The sequence below is a fragment of the Podarcis erhardii genome, assembly GCF_964252035.2.
Source record: "Podarcis erhardii genome assembly, chromosome: 4".
Classification (NCBI taxonomy): domain Eukaryota; kingdom Metazoa; phylum Chordata; class Lepidosauria; order Squamata; family Lacertidae; genus Podarcis; species Podarcis erhardii.
Genome location: NC_138508.1, coordinates 71,619,317 through 71,639,565, shown reverse-complemented (window position 1 = coordinate 71,639,565; position 20,249 = coordinate 71,619,317). Strand labels below are relative to the sequence as shown.

At 41.1% G+C, this 20,249-nt stretch overlaps 1 protein-coding gene across 6 annotated transcripts in view; it reads right to left on the bottom strand.

Moving 5' to 3' along the window:
- Positions 1-20,249, bottom strand: part of NLGN4X (neuroligin 4 X-linked) — a 160,016-nt gene that overhangs the window by 101,768 nt on the left and 37,999 nt on the right. The gene's annotated exons all lie outside the window — the stretch shown is intronic.

Here is a 20,249-nt window from a genome sequence, read left to right as displayed (position 1 = left end):
GTTCGCAGAGGGGAGTGTTTTCTCTGTGTCTTTTTTCCTTTCGCTTTTGCGGCGAGGCAGCAAGATGTGCGCTCTCTCGCCGGGCTGATTTATGATGTTTTTCTACACGATTAAAGACTGTTAGAGATAAGCAAGAACGCTTGCGTGCAGTCTGATTTATTACACACACACTGCAACAGTTTTCTACCGCTGCGACGACTCTGCTACAGGAAGCTGACGGAGAGCTATCCACGGGAGTCCAGTGGGGCACAGGGAAGCGTGCCGGACTCCATCCAAATAGCCATATGTCAGGAGTGCTCTGATGGTGTTTCCTGCTTGGCAGGGGGTTGGACTCAATGGCCCTTGTGGTCTCTTCCAACTCTATGATTCCATGATTCTATGGTAAAAAAAAGGTGAATATGTGTGCATATCTATCACTAAAACCTCAGTTGCGTATCACCTGCCAATGTTCCTTTCCAGTCACTAGCAGAATTGCATTGCTGTGAAATGGAAATCAAGGCTCCAGCTATTGAGCAGAAAGTATTAATCCATACAGTGTTGACAAACAGTTTGTTATCTGTTAGGTAGATAAGAGATGAGTACTGTGCCGAATATTCACCAGTGAATATTTTCAGCATTAAATTAGTACTGGGGATGGGATGGGGGAAGCTGAAAGGTCCATAATATCTCTCTCTCTCTCTCTCTCTCTCTCTCTCTCTCTCTCTCTCTCTCTCTCTCTCTCTCTCTCTCTCTCTCACACACACACACACGTTTTGCTGAAATTCACAGCTTATTCAACTTCTTCAGTACCATTTAAACAACAGCACCCAGGCTTCTCCTACCTCTCCTTCCTAGCTATAGACATTCAGTAGCATTACAAAGCCAATCATATACCACAAAGCCAATTCAGTGTGCTGTAAGAGCAGTGGAGTCGTAATCTGGTGAACCGGGTTCAATTCCCTGCTCCTCCACATGCAGCTGCTGGGTGACCTTGGGCTAGTCACACTTCTATGAAGTCTCTCAGCTTCACTCACCTCACAGAGTGTTTGTTGTGGGGGAGGAAGGGGAAGGAGATTGTTAGCCACTTTGAGACTCCTTAAAGGTAAAGGGACCGCTGACCATTAGGTCCAGTTGTGGCCGACTCTGGGGTTGTGGCGCTCATCTCGCTTTATTGGCCGAGGTAGCAGGTGTACAACTTCCAGGTCATGTGGCCAGCATGACTAAGCCACTTCTGGCGAACCAGAGCAGCGCACGGAAACACTGTTTACCTTCCCGCTGGAGTGGTACCTATTTATCTACTTGCACTTTGACATGCTTTCGAACTGCTAGGTTGGCAGAAGCAGGGACTGAGCAACGGGAGCTCACCCCGTTGCGGGGATTCGAACCACTGACCTTCTGATCGGCAAGTCCTAGACTTTGTGGTTTAACTCACAGTGCCACCCGCATCCCTTGAGACTCCTTAGGGTAGTGATAAAGTGGGATATCAAATCCAACTCTTCTTCTTCAGAGTAAGGGGAGCATTGCCCTCACTCTTGATGGGGCAGCAATGATTTCAAAGCTTGAGTTCCCACTCCAACTTGCAATCAGGCACTTTTTCAAGCTGCTGAAACTATTTGAGCTAACACTTACTAGAGAAAAGGACTGTTTTGATGAAACTGAGGCAGTGACTATGTGAATGAGAACAGGGAAGAGGAGTGGGAAGAACAGATATTGGAAGAATATTAAGAGAGAGGGCAGCTTCAGGTTTAAAACTCGAAGCCCCTGTGGCAAGGATACACAGAAAGCGCAGACATATGAATGAAAGTGAGAGTGAGGAGTGAGTTTCAGAAATGAGTCAAAGAAAAACAGGAACCACAGAATAAAAAGCACTCGTAAGGTCAAGAGAAACAGAAAAGTATGTGATCTATTAAGGGGAGTGGAGTGGAAGGAAAACGTTAAAAAATAAATCTAATGAGCAAAGGGAAAGTAGAAATATATTTTATATCTTTTGGGCACGCTTTATAATTTTTTTATGCTAATTCCCCTGAGCCAGCTACAGAGGGAGGTTAAGAAATCCAAATAACTAATGGATTCATCAATTGTGGTTATATGTGAGGAATGCTAGGGAAGCTTTCCTCCCAGGCTACTCTTTTTTTGTTTTGTCTTTTTGTTCTTCTGGTGAAGCTAAATTTAGACAATCAATTTACACTGCTATATTTTTAAAAGCATTACACACAAATTGTTAATCAAACAGAACATAGTGTTGAAATAATGAAGCAAATATTCATACCCCAATATCTTACAAAGTGAAGAGACTGTGGAAATGACAAACCAAGAATATTGCCTTTTGTGTGTGTTAATGTTCCTCATCTCAAATTAGCAAAAGAAAGTCTTAACAGGTTTCTTAATTCTCATATGACACAGTGGCTGCTATGGTAACTGCTCCTCTGATTTAAAATGCTTTAAGTGCATTTAGAACTCATTAAAACATGTCACATTGACAGCTCTTTTGACGGAAGTATTTAGTTTAATCTACCATACAAGCTAAGGCAATGCAAGGAGTTCTCATTTATAGCTACACATTTCTGCCCAAACCTAGAGGCAAAGTCCTTGCTTTTTACTACCATGAACTCTGATATTAATGTAGGCCATGGATGGAACTCTTCTTGCAACCATCAAAACTATCAGTGTTCTTTTCAATTCCCTTATTTAAGTGTAAAAGTACAAGTGTTAACCAGTATTAAAAGCTTTTAAAAAGGGTTTAGTTCCAATAAACAGTTGACTATTTTATGACTGAAAAAATACAGCTGGAACTGATTACATGTCCAATTACAAATATATTCCTGCTGTAGGAGACTGGGAGAGATGGTGGCCAGTCTTTTTAAAGGGAGATTCTCCCCCACCCTAAGATCAAGCTAGATCACATAAAAGGGAGGGGCCCCTGAGATTTCATGGGAGGGTTGTCCATCCTTCTTGGCCAAGGTAGCTGCCACACCACACCACAAATCAGCCAAGGGCTTTGATGGGCTCACCAGGCTGTGAGTAAATGGAAGGCACTTCTAAGAACTGTTGACACTTGAGCCACTTGGAATACAAAATATTTATAACAGGTAAAGTAAAAGGTAAAGGACCCCTGGATGGTTAAGTACAGTCAACTTGACTATGAGGTACAGCGCTCATCTCTACTTTCAGGCCGCGAGAGCTGATGTTTGTCCACAGACAGCATGTGGCCAGCATGACTAAACCACTTCTGGTGCAACAGGACACTGTGACGGAAGCCAGGGGACACGGAAATGCCATTTACCTTCCTGCCGCAGCAGTACCTGTTTATCTACTCGAACTCATATGCTTTGGAACTGCTAGGTTGGCAGAAGCTGGTACAGGGTAATGGGAGCCGACTTTGCAATTGGCAAGCCCAGGAGGCTCAGTGGTTTAGATCAAGGTGATAAGTTATCAGATGAAGAGGAAACAAATAACAATGGTGCCAAAGTGAAAGAGGCAATATAGTTGCAGCAAAGATGTCTCAGTGGCTATTAAAGAATTGAAACAAAAGCAAGCAATCAGGCTCAGGTGGGATAAGAGGGGAACAGCAGGGAGAAATTACAGGAGTGGAGATCAAGAGTCACTGACTCAGAGTTTGCCTTTTGTTTGAGCAAGAGCTAGAATGTGATCTGGAAGTATTTATAGGTAGCCAGGATCAGCAGAAGCCAGCATGTGGTGATAGTGAAGCTTAACAGCAAGTAGATAGGAAATGAACAAAAGGTTCAAGGGCATAACATGATGCAGAATTCCCAGAACAGCATCACTGCAGAATGCAAGTCACAATTGACATGGTTGAATGTCAAGTATAGCATCTCCTGTCCCAGCATTATTGGCCTATGTGCTTTTAGACTATTTCTTAGTATTTGCAAAAAGACAATCAGACTAGGTCTATGTATAGGGTTGCACTGTCAGTAAACTAAAGATAAGCAAAAAGGATGTATGTCCTGAAAAGTACTAAGAATATGAGGAATAAATGAAGTTATTTTATTCATTTATTTATTAGATTTATAAAGGAATAGTAATAGTAATAAAAAATAATAAGAGAAAGCAAGCAAGGAGAACAGACACAAGCTGATCTGGAAATCGATGTTTTACAAATTTATATTCACTAGTCTATCAGGCAGTTCTCACACTTCTGGAGCAGGCAAAAAACCCACAAATAAATATATAATCATATAATAGACTGTTTTAACCAAGACAATACAGTTGCTTTCGCCTTTTAAATATGGAAGAAAAACAACAAAATTTTATGAATGTGCAATAAAGCTTAAGTGTTCATGCAATAAAGATGACAGGGCTGAAGTTTAATCTGCAATGCTGTCAAAAGTATTTGATTTGAGTAATTTCCCAGATGGTGATAATCAAGTAATATGAAAACATATCTGAGTTGACTGCTCCTTTTTTTCCTGAGGCCTATAAACTAGTAATATGCATGCAAATTTAAACCTTGGATCTTAAAGGATAGTTAGTAAATCCAAATATAGAAATTCAGTCAACAGAAGCAGAAGCGTATTCATCCAAAGAATTTGCTACATGGTAAAGATTAAATTGGGATATGATAATTTAAATGGGTGCACACATTTTGTTTATCATACAAACAAGCAGGATCAGGATCATAATACCTCCTGGCTTCAAATGCTATATCCTTATTTGTAGAATAGGATCTGTGGCAATAGATAGAAAAGCAGGAATCCAATGTTTCTAGCAACCAGGTGATGATTCCTAATGGGAGATGTCATCCCCCCCAAAATTCTGGAGGTCATGAGTTTGAAAAAGGCTGCTGAATCCCCAGAAAATAGCTACCACCTACCATGGAGATGCCATCTGTTTCTGACAGGAATGGAGAACCTAGCTCTGCTGTGAACAAATGAGAAGCCAGTAGCCACTTTCCAGTCTTCTGCCATCTCCTGACATTGCAGGTTCCTATATCAGAATAATTCATGAATTTTCTAATATTTCCCTGACAAACTTATTATGTATGTATTACTTGCGCTTAGAAGTCCACTGGGGTATATGGAGTATTAGGGGAGGGGGATACATCATGCTCCTTCTGGGGTGCTTTGTCCACCTTTGATCCACGCCCTACACTCAGCTCTCACCTGTGACTCCTAGAAGCTGTCAGCATATGACAGTGGCCACACCCCAAGAAACAGCTTCAACTGGCCAGCTAAATCAGGTGAGGGTATCTGATAGGTCTCAAATCCTCTGTGAGTTAGAGAGTTCCCCTACAAGTGAAGACACACTCCAGCAAATTGAGTGGATGACACCAATAGTGGGTCCAACAATCAGGAAGGTACTTTCTGCATGGGCTAGAAAGGGAAGTAAAGGGTAGATGGGGCTCGTCAACCTGGGAAGGTAGCCCTTCTAGGAAAATTCTGATGGCTTGCAGGACAGTTCTAGGAAAGGAAACGGCTAAGGAGTAAACCCTATGCAAATCCGGAGTGGAGTTCCTATGACGGTTGGATGGTGCATTGTATGCCTCCTTCCAGCAATTTCTGCAGCCAAGCTGGTGTCAAATGTATTGCTCTGCTTTTCTTTGGAACACATTAGCGAGGCCAAGGAGGAGGTCTTGTCATGTAGACCACCCAGAACCTCCATACACACTGTCAAGTCTTGCACCCCACTAATGCAGAGGTTTGGCTTCACCCCTGGAGGTGCACACCATTGTCTCTTGAGACATACAGATGCCAACAACAACAAAATAAAAATAAAATCACAAAACAGCAGCACAGAACAGCAGTGCACAACAATGCAGGCTTGGGGTGGTCAGGAAATGTTATGAATAATTGTAGATTTCATTTATGCCTCTGTGTTTTTTCGTTAGAGAAAAATATGCCTGTCATCTGTCTCCATTATACCAGTGTATATGGGGGAGGGGATCCAGGGGTGTGTGTGTGTGTGTGTGTGTGTGTGTGTGTGTGTGTGTGTGTTTAACAAGATGTGGACTGCCAGTCAGATCATCCTCAGCATTATTGCTGAAGGCTTTCATTTCTTCTGTGTGGAACTTTGACTTCTAAATCTTTTGACACAAAGGACCAAGGAATATTCACATAAAGGTCAAACTCACTGGTAGTTAGAAAGAAAAAGGCCAGAGTTGAAAGAGGAGAGAGTTGGGTTGAGTGGTGGGAGCTCGAAGCTAGAAAGAGGAAGAAAAACTGGAGACTAGGAAGCAACAGGCTGGGAAGTGAGAGGATCAGATTGATGCCTGATCTCTTTTTGGAATTCAAGGCTGCAGCTATGGAGAAAGCAAGGGCCTCTTGGGGTGGTAGTGCTGTGAACCTATCCATCATAGGCTCAGGTTGTATATGTGTAAATAAACCATATACCATAAAGACACCACATTCTCCGGTGTATGTCACTCCAAAGGAAACACAAATCTGGGTAAGCATCTGGAACATCTGGAATCTTGCACCACTCAGATATTGGGGTGGCATGCAATAATATCAAAGAAGCTGAGCGTGTTTGACCAAAGGAAATATGAAGAGGTATTAGAGGAGCTGGAAAAACACTGAAATGCAGTGGCTTAGTTTGACAGCTACATTTGTAATCTCCTTGGCACTGATGGCATAAAGATCAAATGTACCAACATTATATGTCCCCAAAGAGCATTTCTTGCTCTAACAATTGTGCAAATTATGTAAATCGAGATTAAAATGCAATTAATTAACAAAATAAAATGGTCAGACTTCACACTTAAGCCAACACCCTTGTACGTCAAAGGAATAGGGGACTTGTGTTCCTCTAGATGCTGTTGGGTTATAACTCTCATCATCCATAACAATGGACCATGCTGTTGTGTCCAATGGGTGCTGGAGTCCAACAACGTTGGCAGACCCAATCCCTGCCTTTCTATAAAATGATTTCAACAATTCCACACTTTTGGACCGGAAGCTTCGAGAAGTGCTGCTGTTATGTTAGAGGTGGAAAATGAAGCTGAGAAAGATTAAGAAAGAGTGTAGATATGAGATGTCACATTTTTTACATCAGCCTGCAGAAGGGAGAGCAGAGAGGCAGTGATGCCCTCCCAGTGGTGGTAGTGCTGCACTCAGCAGGGTAGGGCAGTGGCAAGGTCAGGAAAGGGTTGCCATATTTCAAAAAGTAGAAACCAGGACACCCCAAAATGGTTGAGCTTTTTTAAAGGCAATCCGGACATATGGCAGCCCTGGGAAAGCTCCAGGTTGCCGGTGGTCTAATTGAGCTAATCTGAACTGGCTCAATGTGAAGATGATGGTATCATTAAAAGTATGTGAGACAAAAGCAAATAATGTATGCACAGAAATGGGCAAGGAAGGAAATGTATTTAAATCCAAATGTGAAAGGCAGCTAAGAGGCTCTTAAAATATATCATTATAAAGACATCTCAGGAAGAGTAAAGGAAATGTCAAGAACATGAATGCATCAGTGCAGCTTTCTACTCAGGGGTAAAGCAGTAGAAGGGAAACAAACCTTGCTGAAAATCGAAAAAAGCTGACAGGGAAAAATATGTCAGCAAAAAACCCAGAAAGAAGAAAAGCCAAACTGCTGGTAGCTCACCAAATTAAGGAGAATAAGATATGCTTAAATCAACCATCATCTGTATAAAATGAGCACATGGCACATTTTAAATCGACTTCCTAATAAATAAGAGTTGATTTGCAATGCTTTTTGAGATACAGTATTAAATTAAAGTTTCTGGTACAGGAGGGAAAGAAAAATACAGAATGAAAAATAAAACACTAGTAAATCCATTCCCCAAAGCCAAGGTCATGCTGCAGATGAGCAAGACAATGGCATTTTCAGAATCCTGTTCACTTTTAAAATATTGAAATCATTTTGCAGCTAGGTACCACATCAAAATTTTATGTCAAGTTGAATTGGAATTGGCCACTCACTCTGAAATCCCAAGAGAGGTTTCAAGAGTCCTTTTCAGTCCAGTAACCACATAGTTCCCAAAGTACTGCTCTCACTGTACTGTCTGACAAAAGGTCCAGAAGTACAACTTTATGCATGTTGGGCTCTTTTTTTGCACACAGAAAGAATACTGGAAATGCACAGTTCCCAAACTTACAGAGAAGAGTTATGCATATACATGCAGGGGTCTTTTTGATACTGTATAATAAACATGTTATATCAGTGAGAGCAGGGTGCTAGTTCAATGTCACTGCCACTAGTCAATACAGGTTCATTGCATTCACATTAAATTTCTGAAACAGGTTAATGCACACCTACATTTTTTCCCACAATCAAGCTTATTGATCAATACATGGCGCAATTGTGCATGGTGAGCATTGTTTAGCAAATAAGCCACAAACACAAGAAAGGAACTATCTGAAGATGAGCATGGAACAAGGGAAATACTGAGAGATATCAAATTAGTCATACTAACTAAAATATATGGCTCTAATCTCTACGCATAACCCTAAACCAGGGGTGGACTTTGGTTTTTTAAATTTCAGCAGCGCCCTGTGAGGGGCCAAAGTTTGGAACTCCTTGCCACCTCCCGTTCTGCTCAGTTAACTACGTCATAATTGTGATGCCTTGCAGCACTCCCTAGGCTTGGCAGTGTGGTGCAACTGGTTGCACTGTCCTATATCTGCCTCTGCTAGAACTCTTGGTTATCTAGCAAAGTTGAACACTAGAAGATTCAGGACAAACAAAAGTACTTCTTCAAATGGGGCATATTCAAATTATGGTTGTTTTTAACCAACCTGGTGCCCTTGAGATTAGGGGTAGCCAATGTGGTGCCCTACAGAATTTGTTGGACTACAACTCCCATCATCCTTGGCCATTGTCTCTGATGTTTGGAGCTGATGGAAGTTGGAGTCCAACAACATCTGGAGGACACCACATTGGCTACTTGAGCACTAGGTGTTTGAGACTACACCTCATATCAGTCCTCAATGCTGGCAGAAGCTGATGGGCATTGTAATACAAAAAATATGGGAGACACCAGGTTGGTAAAGGTAACGTTAACTAAAATTATTGCAATATTTAACAGGAATCAGAAACTCAGTCTTTTCTTTTGTGTTGTACACACTATCTGCTATTTATATCCTTGGAATGTATGAGGAATTTATGGTCACTGCATAAGACCGAGAGCCAAACAGCAAGTTATATCAGTTGTGTATTTACACATTTCTTTGTATTCTAGATAGAAGCTGTATGTGTGAAGAGTGTCCCAACCCACAATGAAACTACAGAATGAGCAGAGTTCAATTCTTTCCCACCATGCTATAGTACAAATAGCTTCAGGGAAAGTGTGTTTTTTTCCTCCAGAATAACAAGCAGGGGGGAGGATTAAAAAATAACAATCAGCTCTATCGATATCACGGTCCCCATCTGGATCACAGCCCTATGGCTACCATTTTAACAACATATAAACACATGTGCAAAAAGCAAATACACAATCTAGCTTCACTCTTGACTAACAGGTTCTATTGATTTAAATTGGACTTGAGTCACAAATAACTTTTGCCGGATGGCTCCCTATGTGTTTTATTGATGCGTAATCTAAATCAAGAAGATACTGGGACCATCAGACTAGTCTTTTCTTCCCCTCTGAAGCAAATGAAGAATTGATTGGAAGCAGTTAAAAATAGACAGGTGCTAATGGAAGCTGTGACCTAGACTTAATTGTTTGGTTTCTTTTCGAAGTACATTTCTGTGATACCTTTATTGACAAGAGGATGTAAGAATGTGATTGTTCTTAAAATGAAAACGGGATAATAAGGCAAGACTGGATAATACAGTATTCGGTTCACAGAATTTGGTTGGAACAATCAGACTCTTACATTCTCATTAAGCCCTGCTGGAGAAGACTAATTGCTCATCTTGTCAAGCATCCTGCTTTCACAGTAGCCAACCAGATGCTTATGGGAAGCCTCAAAGCAGGACCTGAGCACAATGGCACACTCCTCACCTTTGGTACCCAGCACCTAGCATTCAGAGATACCCTTCCTCCAACAGTGGAGGTGAAAACTAGTCATAATGGCTAGCGATCATTGACAGTCTTCTCCCCCAAATCTACAATTCCACAGTGTAGCGTTTTTGATTTTAGGTGCAAATAAGGCACACAAATAATCGGTTATTCCAACAGGAAATGTAACATGCACAACTGAATATCTGAAGGAGAAATGGGCAAAACTATGCAATTCTGGGTGAACTGGCAGAAAGGTAGCAAGATGTACAGCCTCATATTCTCATTACGTTTCAGGTACTTTTATTAATGGGGGCTGATGGTTAGAATAATTTCACATGCACTGTGCTCCTTCACAGATTCTCTCCTATTTGCTTCCTACCTTCTTTGCTGAAGCTGGAATTGAGAGAGCTACTTAGGCACATTGAACAGTTTGGGTGCACCTCTTGGGATTTGATGCTTATTAAAAAAGAAGGAAAAACCACCAAGAACCCACATCATATTACAAGCTTCTGATAAAAGCTTTCAGAATTTGAGAACTGCCTAATAGTAGCTAGTGCCCATTGGAACACGTAAGGTGGAGGGCAAGGAGACCAACAGTAGGTGAACCAGCAACTAACAGGTAGAGCTAACTAATTCTACTTTTGTCTCCATTCTTTTGCCTCCTGGGTTTTAGAAGGGCAACTTCTAAAGAGGATAGACAGTGCCACCTCTGGGCAGTTTGTAAGAAAGAAGGCAGGGAGGTGGGCTGGCTGAGGGCAGATGGAGGTTTATGGGGCAGGTGGACCAGCCTCCACTGGAGAGAAACAGAGGCAGGTAGCAGGTGATCCCTGGAATCCACAGAGGAATTGTCAGGACAGGTCAGGGCAACTCCCCAGAAGCCATCCTGATCTACGGCTCCCAGAGCAGCTCACCTCACACCTATCGTGCCATCTTAACCTCAGCTTTTCCTCAGCTGTGGTGGCTCCAGAACTGGCTAAGAAAAAAAGAGTATTGACTAATGTAGCTAGTCGGGAAATGATCAGCAACAATCAATTAGCTGTTCCACAGTTTGTTTTTAAGGCAAAGCAAACAGCTGAAAGCTGATGCAGTATTCAAAATCAAAGGAGGGCTATATGATTTTGAAAAAGGAAACTATAATAACATTATTTGTATAGGTCTCCGAGCTTAACATTCATTTTATTGAGTGATGTTGTTCATTTCTTCAGCCAGGGAGCTCACAAAAGACCTGCATTTGAATAGGAATGGCCAATATTAATTTTTAGCTCACAGAGTCCCTCACTTTTAGACTTCTCCTTCAAACCTAATTTCATGGTCTGTCTCCATAACAACATTGCTTATTCCTGCCAGCCTGGAGTCATATGATATAGTGTAATGTATTTAATCTGATTCCACAGACTCAAATGCAAAGCAATTTACCTTTGGCATGATTTGGGCGCCACACTAGTTTAAAGATTTCAAAGTACTGGCCTTTCCATGTTAATCATATTTTTTAGCAGTCCATCCAGGATTTACTGACAAAAGAGAGAGGGTTAGAGTTACGAGTATTAGGATAGCTATGATAAGAGACCTTAATTCACTTTGGAAGTAACTGCCAATTCTGTAGCTCCATATGAAAGGGGTGGGGCTATTATTTTAATGTCTGTGCAATTGATTTTTTATAATTTCTAAATGGCATAAACCTATTTTGGCATTAAGCAGTACTTAAGAAAATAATAATAATAATAATAATAATAATAATAATAATAATAATAATAATAATAATTTGGCAGGAATGAACAAAAAAGCAAGAACTGTATCTTCCATAGTAGCCCCAGTATAAATACCAATATTTAAAAGAATATTAATGTATTATCAAAGTGGAAAATCCTTTGATGTTATATAAACTAAAAGAATGGAATGGCTGCTATCCAGATCGGTTTGCCATACCATCCAGACAGGAGAAGTAACCAGAGCTACTTTGCATATGAGATTTATAGGGGCATTAGAAGAAACCTGACAGAGAAGAAGCTATGTTGCTAGGTAGGACATTGAATCTCTCTCATTTGAAAATCACCAACATAGGATTAAATTGGCTAACTCTCATCCAATCAACATATACCTTGGTCCAGTGTCTTATATGCTCATATTATGAAGTCTCAAGCTCATGCTTGAAATGCACAGCTGGCACATGCCATTTAGTTTATAGTTCTATCTATATAAAATGGATTCTAAGAATAAGTTCATAAAATCAATATGGGTTATATAATCAGGTTGGTTACTTGAATAGACACTGCAAGTTCTATTTATCAATGTACTTTCTTTTCAGATGGGAACATATGGGATGTCCCCATTTTGGGCTGCCATTCTTATATTGATAAATGCCTGCATGGTGACACTAGATGCCACTACAGCGCAGCACCTAGTGGAATAATGCAGAATAAAAAGGTATTAATTAGGCATCCAGACCAAAACAGCTTCACCTTCCATCATTCTCTATGGTAGTGCGCAGCAAACAATTCCATTGTTTGGATGCGGAAAACAGACACAAACAACCATGGGGAAAACAGCTAAACAACAATCATGTGAGTGGATCTTCCCAGAAAGAGAACTCCAAACTGTTGTGGGGGGGAGATCCTCATCTAGATTTCTTCTAGACAATCGAAGCATACAATTAGATGCTCAAGAAAACTCACTGACTTCCTGGCTCATCAAGAGATTTCTACTATGTCAGAGAACAGTACCTGGCCAAAAGTTTTAGCATAAAATAATAATATTGAAAAACAAATAAATTTGGTGTAACAGACATGCCACCATATGGAAACTGGGTCACCTGTAAACATGCAGTGTATGTCAATTTGTTTCTAATGTTGTAAGTTGCCCATTAGCAAAACTTATCTGCATCCAACCAGAGTCACTTGAGGAAGAAATCTATCAAGAAATAGAACATTCAGTCATTCCAAAACTCTTCACATAATTATCACAGGTTGTGACAAAATGGAAAGTTGGTTAGTTTCAGTTGTGCTATGGTTCCTTAACCTGTTGCATATTTTTAATGAGGTTACAGAAGTTGGGTGCCACCCCCCACTCTCTGCTGAGTGGTAGCAAGATTACAGGCTTCTTTCCCAGCCAGTCTTCTGTCAGTCTGCTCAACATGAATCCCAGTCTTTCCCCCCCAATCCTTCTTCTCAGTACACCTTCTTTTTCTGCCACTACAAACCCACACCCCATCACCTCTGGCAACCTCAGTCTGCCCAGGCTCTCAGATGGGCCATCAACAGCTTCTTCATATTGATGCCTCTATCCCAGGTGAGGCCCTGGCTTGGAATGAAAGCTTAGCCTGTATTTTCCCACCAGCCTGCAATCTTCCCTTCAATACTCCAAATAATCAAATTTCTACTGTTTATTAATTTTTAGCATTAGGGGGGAATCCCCCTCCCCTATCTAAAGCAACATTATATTTAGGATTGGGAGTGGGGAAATCAGAATTCTGTATGTGATTATTATGAGCAGATATTTTGCTGGCTGGGAAGCAATTTTGAAATTTGTACCTGATGGGCAGAAGTAATTGAGAAATGTAATTATGTTGCGCTCTATCTACTCCTGATAGCACAAGTCCCACCTGATGAGAACAGTACAGAGCTTTTCATGGAGCTGCATGCACCTTCTTTAGCAAAAAAAAAAAAAAAAAGTTACCCAGTAGTTTGTATTATCTGAGCTGTTTTTTAAAAAAAATTAGTTGCATTATTATGGCGATTTCTTTTTCATTATTCAGATACAAGCAAGTGGGAAAATGCAATACCAAGTCTCACTCCGTCCTTTTCACTCTTTCCCTTACATGTTTCAATGAAACACTAGTCCTAGGTTTAATAACACTGCTTTTTGGATTTTGCTGAGTCCCTCAAAATTAGATGTTGCTGCAAAACTAGCCTCTGTTGTCATATCCAGAGTGATTTGTTTCTTACTGAGAGCCCTTTTAAAAAGAAGAAGCAAAACTGAGCATGGTTATAAACGAATCTCTTCAATTGCATTGAAAGCATTAATCCTAGAGAGTCTAGGAGCTAAAAAGGAATAAATGGCAAAAGCTCACCTAAGGCAGACTTATAACTCACATCTCTAAATTCCCCATACAGTGTTTTAACTCCTAAAACCTTGTAGTAAAGGAACTGAACTGAAGCTCATTTTAATTAATCTTACAGATAAGTTTTGCAATGACCAGGAGGGATAGAGCAGCAGTATTCTTAAGATTCTATTGGGTAGAGCATCCAGCTGATAGCTGTGGTATCCCACAATTGACTTAGTACTCTCATCTGCGTTGTCTGGAAGGGTAGAACAGTCTTCTACAAGTGTCAGATCATGGAGAATCAAGGCTATAGCCCTCCCCTCCATCAGCGTCTCATCAGTCACTGAGCAGATTGGAGACATGGAAAAAAGGGAGACATTCATCTTTTAAAATGCACTGTGCTGTGTTGTTCAGGGTTTCTGATAGTGCCAAAGTAAGGTAAAAGTCCACTGCTGCTGGCAGCCAGATTACATGTTATGTGTGGTTCCATGGAACTGTGGTCAGCTGCAATGAGCAGGTCAGTAGCTGCTTAACACCTTTCTCCTGAACTGTTTCTCACTCCAAATCAATTCTTAAATTAAGGAAAAGACAGTAGAACTTGCAGCTTTGCTCCCAAGGAAGACGTTAAAAATGGCAAGGAGGAGAAAGAGGCGGGGAAATGAGCAGCCCCTTCCCCAGCTGGTTCTGCACTCAAGTTTGCATCCTTGTGCAGCTTTTAGTTTTTTAAAAAATGTTGCACAAACTATATGTATGTATCATTGATCCCTAAAAGAAAGGGATGCATCATAAAATATCCATGTGGTAAGAATAAGTAAAACATTTCCTCTTTTTATTATAAATTCAGCAAGACAGCTGAATTCTACTCCATCCCTGAGAGAACCTATGGCTTTTCCCACATTGTAGTGACTGGGGTAAGATTATGAACCTGTGGCCAGGGAATTAGCTTCTAAAATGCTATTGCAGAGCACCTCGTAATATAGGAGCCCTCCAAATAAAATGAAGATGATTCTCTTGACAATGAAGCAACCATCCACGGTGGGTGACTAAAGGTTGAACTTGTGGCATTTGGGCATTGGGAGACCTATCAAGTTAAAACTATGGATAAATTCATTGACTAAATTAACAAAAATGAAAAAATAATAATAGCCATCCCTCAGATCTAACTTGGGTTTGTTTAAAAGTAGAATAAAAAGCACCTTATATTTTAAAAAGCATGAAAGCCAGAGCAATGCACATGGTTTCTAATCTGGCTCAAACTAGGTCACTATTTCTCCACTAGCCTTACCTTACATGAGGATTAAATGGGCAGAGGAGCACAACGATCACCTGTTTAAACTCCTTAGGGAAAGAGCAGGATGACAATAAAATAATAGCTACTTTTCTCCAGGCCCATGCCTCAAGCAGTTGTTTTCACTCATCCGAACACACTGTCGGGTGATCCTGGATGAGTTAATAATTCCTATTATTATTGACCCCCTTCATTCTATGCTTTGCAATTTAGGTTACAGAAATTTCACACTACAGATTGTTAAGTAAGGTTGAGGCTATTGTTAAATAATTCATCTGAAGGCCTGGGCCAGGGCTCAAATGACTAAGCGTTTTGTTGCCAGAGTGCAGTGTACAGAAACACTAAATCCAGAGTCAGCTGAGGTGAAAATGATAAAGCAGATTACATCTGGGAGGGTGAATCTACTCTGCTGTGACATATAGAGGACACCACACTATAAACAGAAGCTCAGGCAACTCTCCAAAGCAAGAAGGCTATTATGGGAAAGAGAGAACTGTCCACCCTGAGGGAAAAAAGGAGTCTCATAGGGTCAAAAATTCTGGCAGCCAAATCCAAAGAGCAGATGAAAAGGTGACAGCATCCTTCCATGTAGAATAACTGGACAGAAAATACAATAACTATCAATGCGTAGTTGTATTTTCTCAGTAGAAAGAAGCAGATTTCTCATTGGGTCAATATGCCAAACATCCAAACATGTGGTCTATAGACAGATGCATATTGTGGAGGCAAAAGGAGGTCATTGTCTTCTTCAATAGTGTCAATTTGTCCTTAGCTTCCAGAGTCACAAAAGTAGGATTGCAGGGTCTTTTTCTATTTTCAATTAACCGTAAAATGCAACAAAGTATTTTGCATAACAACAAGGAAAGAGATGAGGAAGAGAATAGAATAGATAAAGGAGAGGTGATCACACCAGTGCTTCTATATTCACTTAATAATAATAATAAAATTTTATTTATATCCCGCCCTCCCCAGCTGAAGCCGGGCTCAGAGCGGCTAACAACAGTAAAATAATACAGCATTCTAAAATCAATTCATTATAAAATCAGTTCAAATCAAATTAATGGCAACCATTGGGCTAGAGATCTGCGAGGAATTACTTACAATCTGTCCCAAAGCAGCAGTATTGCCTGATATCACCAGTAATCTACGAGAATGGTATATCGAGCTGCTGTTGGGAGTGGAAAAGTTGGACTTGTCCTCTTGTTTCCTCCCCCAGCAGTTCTCTCTCTTCTTCATTTTGTATAACAGTAGGCCAAAGTCCTGACCATAGTGTCATGGTATCTGACCAGAAAGTAAGTGAGACATCTTGGATCCTTCAACTTATTTTAGGTATCTCTCCTCCTATATGTAGTGTTCTCCTGACTCCGAATAATCCCTCTCAAGCCACTCCAGCTGAATTTTACAGTCAAAGCTTATTCAATGCACAATACCAATTTTGCCCGATATATTTTAAAAGAACAGATAGAGAGAGAAAGACCAAGAAGGATGTCATGCCACACAGAACGCTATTGCCCATAAATTAAGCACAGTTTACCGTCTCATTATTTTATAAATATAAAAAAGTAAAACAAACAAACAAAAACAAAGATACACAGCTCCAGACTGAGTATGGTGTAAGACTAGGAAACAGAGAAGCCTGCAGAGCAGAAAAGCTGTTTCATGTCATATCCCCCTCCTCTCCCACACCTTTATGGATGATGGGGCACATTAAAAAAAGGTAAAGGTACCCCTGCCCGTACAGGCCAGTCTTGCCAGACTCTAGGGTTGTGCGCTCATCTCACTCTAGAGGCCGGGAGCCAGTCCTGTCCGCAGACACTTCCGGGTCATGTGGCCAGCGTGACAAACTGCATCTGGTGAGCCAGCACAGCACACGGAACGCCGTTTACCTTCCCGCTGGTAAGCGGTCCCTATTTATCTACTTGCACCCAGAGGTGCTTTCGAACTGCTAGGTTGGCAGGCGATGGGGCACATTACCCATTTGTAAAAGGTAAAGGACCCCTGACCCTAGTGGTGAACAACTCTGGGGTTGCGGTGCTCATCTTGCTTTAATGGCCGAGGGAGCCAACGTTTGTCCACAGTGATTCCGGGTCATGTGGCCAGCATGACTAAGCCACTTCTGGCGAAACCAGAGCAGCACATGGAAACACCATTTTCCTTCCTGCCACCTATTTATCTACTTGCACTTTGATGTGCTTTCAAACTGCTAGCTTGGCGGGAGCTGGAACCGAACGGCAGGAGCTCACCCCGTTGCGGGGATTCAAACCGCCGACCTTCTGATCGGCAAACCACATGGGTAGGCAAACTAAGGCCTGGGGGCCGGATGCGGCCTAATCACCTTCTCAATCCGGCCCACGGATGGTCTGGCAATCAGTGTGCAAGCTCAAGGCTCAGTGGTTTACACCACAGTGCCACCCGCGCCCCTTTTACCCATTTGTAGTAAACACAATTACTTTTGTCATTGTACAATGACTTCTGTCATTTCCCCACAATTTCTGTCCTTAAAGCTGCTCCCCAAATTGTGCCCTTACTGCATGGTCCCTTCTGCATGCCAAAAAGAGAGAGAATGGGTGCTATCCAACTCGGAGTCAACCCGTTAAAAGCTATGAACTTGGTTTCAACAAGTCTACTCTGAGTACAATTAATGCTGGATATCACCTGATAAATTAAAGACGAGTCATTAGTTTAAAATATGCCTGAATCAAACATCCAGCTGCCCTACTCTTAATACTTTTGCACACCTCCAATTGCCTCCACCATACTTAACAAAACAAAAAGCTGTTGCCTGCTACAAAGAAGGAATTCCCAGAACTAGGAAACCAATGATTTGGAAAGCTCTCAAGCTCCTATCACGGATCACCTGTATCTCAAAGTCTTGAAGAGCCCTCTGTTGGTTTCTTGAGTAAGTACAACCTTTCAAAAATTTCAGTGATTGTTCATGGCAAGAGGAAGAAGAAGGTGGGAGAGACAATAATTTCTGTGGGGTCACCTCTTAATTAAAAGTGCATGAAGCAAGCTTTGGAAGGAATATTTTTCCCCTAGGCATACATGTTCAGGAAAAACAACAACAGCTGGTGTTAAAACACTTTTGTTACATGCCCAAGCTGTTGTTACTTGAATTAGTTTGCTGCTCTTTAGAACAAAACTGTCATGCTAATTACTTTACAAAGGGCTTAGCTCAGAGATTTCAAGTTACCAAGAAGGAACTGAATCAATCTGCCATCAGATTTCCTGCAAGGACAACATAGGAAAAATATATGTATCCCTTTTAAAATTTGCATTGAATCCCCTCCCCCACCCGCACACAATACTCACACTTTAAAATATTTCCTTCTAGTTACCTACAAACAGGAGCTTTCCAGATTAGTTGTGATTAAGCATTGTCCTAGATCATATTTTCCAAAATCATATGCCACTAATGATACGAAAGTTTCCCATTCCAAATAATAATAAGAAATCTGGTCTAAAGCTGTGCACAGAGTTCATAGGGGGGAAACTTCAGGATGAAGTATCAACCAGGAGTTGCTCTACAAAGAGTGCTTCTGATGAGCATTCAAATGCACACAGGGAGCTCCACAGGTCACCAGCAGAGAACCTTTGGCGCTCCAGATATTATTGGGCTACGATTTCCATCTTCTTTGAACATTGGCTGTGATGGCTGTGGTTGATGGGAGTAGGAGTCCAATGTCATCGGTAGAGGACCACAGTTTTCCCATCTCTGCTCCCTACAGTGTAGCACCCTGCATTGTGTACACCATGTCATGGAGCTTTTTTGCATAATGAAGTAAAAGGAGAAACCCTGGCATTTATTTGAATTCCTACGTGTTCAAGAACAGCTAGGTGAGATCTCCTTTGTTTTAACATGCAAAAGAAAAGAAAGGTGACAGAAAGTCTATGCTGCAGCCTTCTCTCTGAACCAGAGGAACAGAGAAACTGCACTGAACTCTTCCCTGCTGTTTTTCTTACCAAGCTAGCTGCAATTTGGCTAGGTCATTTAAACTAAGGCTGTCTCATACCTTACCTCAGAGCTCCCCATAACTAATGAAAACCCCAGGATCCTAGATTACTGCCAGCACAGGGGAAACATTGCCGAGCAAGATGACCTGTGGGAGATCAATGCACTGACTTTTTCCGAGGTAAAGTGAGAGGAGGATCTCAGTTTGATACAAATGTTTTTGCTGTGCTGCAGTGTGACTGAAGAAGCAGGTGGCAGCTTGAAGGACGTTATTCTGAAGTCCATTAGAGCTGTAGGATCTCCACCCTTGATGTGGGGGAGAATGATTTGTGGTGGCTTAAGTGTCCTATATTATATTCCATCTACTACACTTTCTACATTTCCATGTCTGAAGTGAAAAATGATTAAGCCAGCAACAATATGTACTCAGATCCAAGCAGCAGTCAGAGCAAGGGAATTACAACAGTTTGAATACTCAAATACATATATAAGTGTTTAGCTATTGAAAATGAAGCACTTAATGGCATTCAGTCTTCCATACCTACATTGGCACAGGTTACAAGACTGGGGACAAATCATACAGTTATTAAAATTAGACATTAACAGAAATGGTCTGCTTTGGAGTGTTTACCAACATCGTTACGTAGTACAATTCTCCATTATTCTGTGAAGTAGAACCAGCAAGTTATTTTTCGAATAAGGCATGGCCTGCAAGCCAGAAATCAATACCTCCGATGGTGTCTTTTTCAAAGTACATTGTTAGTATGTTACAGAAAAATGTTGTTTAAAAGATTGTCCCTGTTACAGGAAAAGTATGTCATTAAGATTTGCAATAAAAGGTATCAATAGAGAAATTATTAGAGAAGGATGTTCCAGAAGGTGGGGGTGGGGCAGAAATGATGGTGACTCCTCATTGCTGTGCCATAGCTGTTGACTAACCCATTTTTAATTGCCATAATGAAAGATATACATACAGCATTATTAAAATGGCGAATCATCTAAAAATGATGAGGTCTTTAGACTGCAAACACCTTCATCAAACAAATTCGAAGAAATGTGAAGTATAACTAGT